The following is a 6,078-nucleotide window of genomic DNA, read 5'->3' as shown; positions in this document are numbered from 1 at the left end:
TAGAGTTGTCAGATTTAACTAAGATATAGGACACCCAGTCCCATGTGAATTTCAGATAATGAATCTTTTTTTTTTTTTTTTTAATGAATCATTTTTTAATTCAAGTATGTCCCACGCAATATTTGAGACACACTTATACTAAAATAATTGTACGTTGTTTATTTAACATTCAAATCGAACTGGATGCCCCGTATTTTCTCTGGAATCCTACCATTGAAGTCTGCTTGCGCCACCTGGACAGAGCCTCCTGGGGCAGGCTGTGAGCCGCAAAGTTCACTGTTCCCTATGGGAAGCAATTCAGCCTTGGCCTCTTTGGCTGAAGTTTCTAGCTATTAGAGCCCAAACCAAAACAGGAGAAGCACAAGGCATCTGTGAGAATGGAAAATTGGTACACTGAATGCATTATCCTGAGACTGAACGCTATGAATATGGATATAAGGAGGAGAGCTTGCCTCTCCCTTCCATCACATTTCCCCTCTTCCTCCAGATTCCCACCAAAGCAAAGGGCAAAATCTCTTCTCATTTGCCAGCTTCTGTCTGTGGCTCTAATGAGTTTTCCTTGTCCCTTTTACCAAGGAGCATGTCAGTGCCCTTGTCAGGGGACAGAAAACAAAACAAAACTCATTAACGATAGTAGTCCGTAGTCATGACTACCTTCAGGGGCTTCTACGACCAATGCTTTAGGAGACCCCTTTCCAGAGGGGTTGTGTTCTTGCAGGAATGAGGCAGCAGTTCTCCCAAACACAATTGTGCCCCGCCAGAACAGAACCCCCACCCCCACCCCCCACACGGTGCTCATGAGCTGCTCTGTTCCTGTGTGCCTCTAGTTTTCAGAATAAAACTTGAATCTATTTGGTAGCCTCAAAGGCACAAAAGAACTGGCGATGCCTCAATAACGAGATTATTAATAATAATAGTTTGATCAGGCCCTCTGCAAATATCCTTGTCCTAAGAAACAATAAGCCTCCTGGTTATATGACAGCCTCCAAGACAGGAGAAAATTATCAGCACCACAAAGCAAACAGTGTATTATTTATAAAAATGTGTTCTGACACTGGGTTTCTCTAGAGTAAGAGGTTGCTGAAATTCACTTGAGTAACACAGCATTCCTCACTGACAGCTTGAGGTAAAGTTACTGTAGGCACTTCATCGGGGAAACCCCCAAAGGTGTACTTCTTGGACAGTTGCAACACACAGGAAAGATGTCCATATAAACATAGCGTTAATTTAATTCCCTTGCCATTAAAAACCAATGCCAAACATAACTGTGGTTCTTCCAGAAGAGAGTGTCTTTAGGGTACCTGTCTATGAAAAGACAAGAGAAGTCATGTTTAGTCTACAAACTAACTACAGAGATTGCGTTGGGGGTGACCACTCTCATGTCTGTTGACTGTGTCCCCAGCAACCCTCAAATCTCTGTTAGCAATGCCCATCATCATGTGTAAAAATAATAATAAACTGACACCACTCATGCACCCTGGAGAGAAGGTTAACAATGTGTATTAGGCCCCACTCTGTGCAAAGTATCAGGCCCTAAGAAGACTTAGCAAGTAAGAGAACAGCATAATTTTTGCTAATGACAATGTCTAATCCTTCTGGGGAGGCAGAGCCACTTCAAAGAATATTCTAGAAATAATAACAACAAATTGAACACAAAGGGAATTGCATCAACACTGAGGAATGACTGGATAGCCTATGGTGATCCAATCCAGGTGGTGATGGGGAAAATCTCACCAGATGGTGGAGCTTCTTAGGATGAAGAGGAAGTCCTTGTTGGTTTTGAGCCTGAAAACCTAGCCAGTGCTTGGCACTTGGTGTTCAATATTTGCTCACTGGAAAAATGTATTTAATAAATGAATGAATGAATGAATGGGGTGATTTAATAATAATTGTGAAGGAGATTCTTAAATTACTATTAGAGAAAAATATGAATTTTTTCAATTACTAGTAGGGAAAAGGGAAATTACATGAGTGAAAGAACTCAGGCAACCTGAATTCTCTCCAGGGTTATGATTATGCCCATGCCTCTGCAATCTCAAATTGCCAATCCTGGTGACTCCTCCTCAGATCAGAATTCCTAAGGCTGTTCCTCAGCCTCACCCAAAGCCCCAAATCAACATTCCAATTCCGTAAGCATATCCTATCTCAGGAACTACCTAGCTTTGGCTATCCCATAATGGTTTAGAAGATTCAAATTACCAAATTTTCAACCAAAAATTTATGTATTCAGTCTGCAGGAAAATCATCAACATTGACAAAATGCAGAACCAAGCTAGTAAAAAAAGCATAACTTGGGGCTCCTGGGCGGCTCAGTTGGCTGAGCCACTGACTCTTGGTTTTGGCTCAGGTCATGATGTCACAGTTCACGAGATGGAGCCCTGCGTCTGGCTTTGTGCTGACAAGCGCAGAGCCTGCTTGGGATTCTTTCTCTCAAAATAAATAAACAGTAAAAAATAAAAATAAAAATTTAAATGCGTAACTAACGCAAGCAGTGCAAAGTTCTCTGCAGATGCTGAAAAACACCACCAACAAAAACACGTTGGAAGGTAACATATAGTGTACTAACTTTTTAGGAAGGAGAAAAGCTTTACACTTTTTATGGAGGAAGTTTGGACTAATGAGCCGTAAGTATGCTCAGAGTATTTCCCTCAGGGATGCTGGTGTGGAGTCAGGAAACACCCACTACCACCAGGGTGGACAGCCTCAGGCTTATCTCTGGAGCCCACAAGAGAGTCTCTGCCCAGAGACCTAAGACCATGGACTGCTCCCTAAATTCCTCTTGCCTTCTCCTGACCACTCCATTGAGGCATCCCCTCACTGCATCCTTATAGCAACATCTGAGTTTGCTATTGGCCATTGTAAGTCACCTGTTAGCCCTCAAAGGCCAGGTGAGTTGGTTTTCCCAGCCAGAAGTGAAGGTACTTTCTCCTCTCGCTCATCTCCCCCTTCACAGAAGCTTGCCTCATATCCATATCACCTGAGTTATGAAGTCAGGCTTCTCCACTAGCATATAGTTAGTTGTATGTGTCTAGCTTCATACATCTCTCACCGTGAGAAAGAGTCAAACTCTTTCTGCATCCAAGAACGTTTGTTGCCTGGAAATTCTGTACGTGACCACTGCAACCACGACAGCATTTTCAGATTTGGTCATGTCTTTTATTTTTTGTTGTTGTTTCCATCACTTGCCCAGCCCCGAATCTTCTCAAATCCTACAAATGCCAAATCCAAGTGAAGAATTCTGTACTTAGCGGCAAATCAATGTAGTGAGAAGGACAAAGAGTCCAAAATACTGAGCAAAACTATTGGATCTGCCAACTTCCTAGCTGAATGACTTTGGACACGTAAGCACAGCAGAACATGTCAAACCTGAGCGGTACAATATGCTGGCCACTGGCCACATGTGTCTATCAAGCCATTGAAATGTGCCTAGTCTGAGCCGAGGTGTGTTATAAGTAACAAAATACAGACTGGATTTCAATGACTTAGTATGAAAGAAAAGAACATAAAATATCTCATTAGTAATTTTTATATTGATCACATGTTGAAATGGTAATATTTTAGACATACTGAGTTCGATAAAACATTTTGTTAAAATTAATTTCACCTCTTTTTATTTTTTAATGTGGCTTCTAGAAAAATTCTAATTACATATGTGACCTATATTATATTTCTATTGCTTGGTGCTATGATGGAGCATACAGCATTATTAATTGTGATGGAGAAGTTTTGGAGGTTACTGAAACATCGGAAGTTGTACCAAATGGCTGTTTCCACTGACAGGAGGTTAGCTAACCAGGTGGGTTACTGTCATTGGATTTCAAATTTAACATTTCTTCATGAGTGTTAAATGTTACAAAATTTCTCTCTAAAGAGCCTCAAAATGAAATTATATGTAATTTTTTTCTTTATCTTAAAAAGTTTATCACGTGAGAGAAAGGAAAGATATTTCTGAGCTATTTGGGACAAAGGGAAGGAATCATGTTTAAGAATTACCTCTCCGACAGCAGTCAAGTGGGTTTTATTTGAGCTCAAGAGATTAAAAACTAAGGTATTTCACATAAATTTCTTCTCAGAGTTCCTTTGGGGGCCAAAGACAGATACAGTAATGGTAATGGCAGGCCTCCACTCCCCTCTCAGTGAACAGGAGTAAAAACTAAGGTATTTCACATAAATTTCTGTTCAGAGTTCCTTTGGGGGCCAAAGAAAGACACAGTAATGGCAGGCCTCCACTCCCCTCTCAGTGAGCAGGTAGATAAGACAGCAGCTGCCCCTTTAAACCACACACCTACTCCCCAGCTGGCCGTGGTCCATACCATTCACCGGGGCTCTTTCCTTTATGTGTGTGACCTAGCTAGCTTTTATGGGCCTTTTGGATAGGCAATTACTATTCCAAAGATTTCACATTTGAAAAGCTAGCTTTTCTGAGGCAAAGAAAATTTTCTCAACAAAAAAAAAAAAAAAAAAAAAGAAAAGAAAAGAAAAGAAAAGATCACAACAAGAATGTGGCAATTTGGATATTGCGTTTCCTCAATTTCATCAGAACAGCATAATGTTAAAAGGTATTACCACAGATTACATGCCATATGACTAAACTTAGATTTATGAGTTTTGGAAAACAATTAGAACACAATGCAACCGATTTTGAACCTGCTATTTAAATAGAACAAAATTTAATGAATCATAAAAGGAAGCAATAGCCAAACATGTGCAGGAAATTTATGCAAATATGATCACAGAACTATCAAATAACTCAACCTCATCTATGATCGTTTTAACATAATTGAAGTTGACTGCTGGCTTGTCCATCCTGGGCTTCACTTAACTACCTAACCCAGCTTTGACTTATCAGGGAGTTGGCCCATGAGGGGCACAGGGAAAAATGAAAATGTGGGTCTCCTGTTCCAAAATGGTTAAGAATTTTAAGTCATAGTGAAGCATCAAGGCAAGTGTGAAGCCCTCCTAAGTGTGGGGCCCTATGGGACAGCACAGGTTGTCCCTGTGATGTCTGATGCCCATGAAGCTGACTGCGACTATGGAAAAGGGTATCTAATCAGTTCTGGGTGGGGGTTAAGTCTTCCTACAGGAGGTAAGTCCCAAGACAATGCCTGAAACCTCCTTTTCTAGTCTCTATCTTCTAATCATGGATGTGGCAGCAGCGAGTTGGAAAAGTTAGCCTCAAGCTATCACCTGTGCCTATCAAGTAGAAACTGGCAACTGACTGCTAGAACCCAAGAGATCCAGCAATATTGTAATGAGGGGGACAAAGCCTTCCCTGATTTCATCTTGCTTTTAAGAGTTTTGCATTTCAATTGCTACATGATGACATTTCAGTTTCCACTTTCCTTACAGGACAGCTTGCTACTATACTTAGAATGAATAATGGAGACTTTGATGTCTTTGGGAAAATTAATATTTAATGAAAAGTTTTCAAGATTATTTAAAATTTTTTTAAATTTTTAATGTTTATTTTTGAGAAAGAGAGAGAGAGAGAGAGCATGGGGGGTAGTGTGGAGAGAGAGAGGGAGACACAGAATCCAAAACAGGCTCCAGGCTCTGAGCTGTCAGCACAGAGCCTGATGCAGGGCTCGAACCCACGAACTGTGGGATCATGACCTGAGCCAAAGACAGATGCTCAACCGACTGAGCCACCCAAGCGCTTCTTCAAGATTATTTTTTAAATAAGTAACATTTATAAAACATTAACTGAATTTTTAGGTGTGTTGCTTCATTACAATCCTTTAGTGACTAGACCAACTATTACCAAATATAAGCAGTCTATGCATATCTTGAACCAGACCATTCCCTGGGTCAAGCACATTGATGATGCTCTACCTGTTCTTAGTTAAGGTTTGTTTTGTTTTGCATTTGAATGTTTGGTGTTGAGATCCCAATTCCTTCATTCATAGAATGGAGGAAAGAATAATCATAATGTTTACTTAATAGGACTCATTTATTTACAAATCTTTAGCAGGCGTGTCCTATGTGTGAGGCACTGTTCTAGGCATTGAGTGATATAGTAACAAAAATAAAAATCCCTACCCTCAGGGATCTAGCAGTTTCATACCAAACAGACAATGA

The sequence above is a fragment of the Panthera tigris genome, chromosome A1 (genome assembly GCF_018350195.1).
Source record: "Panthera tigris isolate Pti1 chromosome A1, P.tigris_Pti1_mat1.1, whole genome shotgun sequence".
Lineage (NCBI taxonomy): Eukaryota > Metazoa > Chordata > Mammalia > Carnivora > Felidae > Panthera > Panthera tigris.
This window is presented reverse-complemented; position numbering follows the sequence as displayed.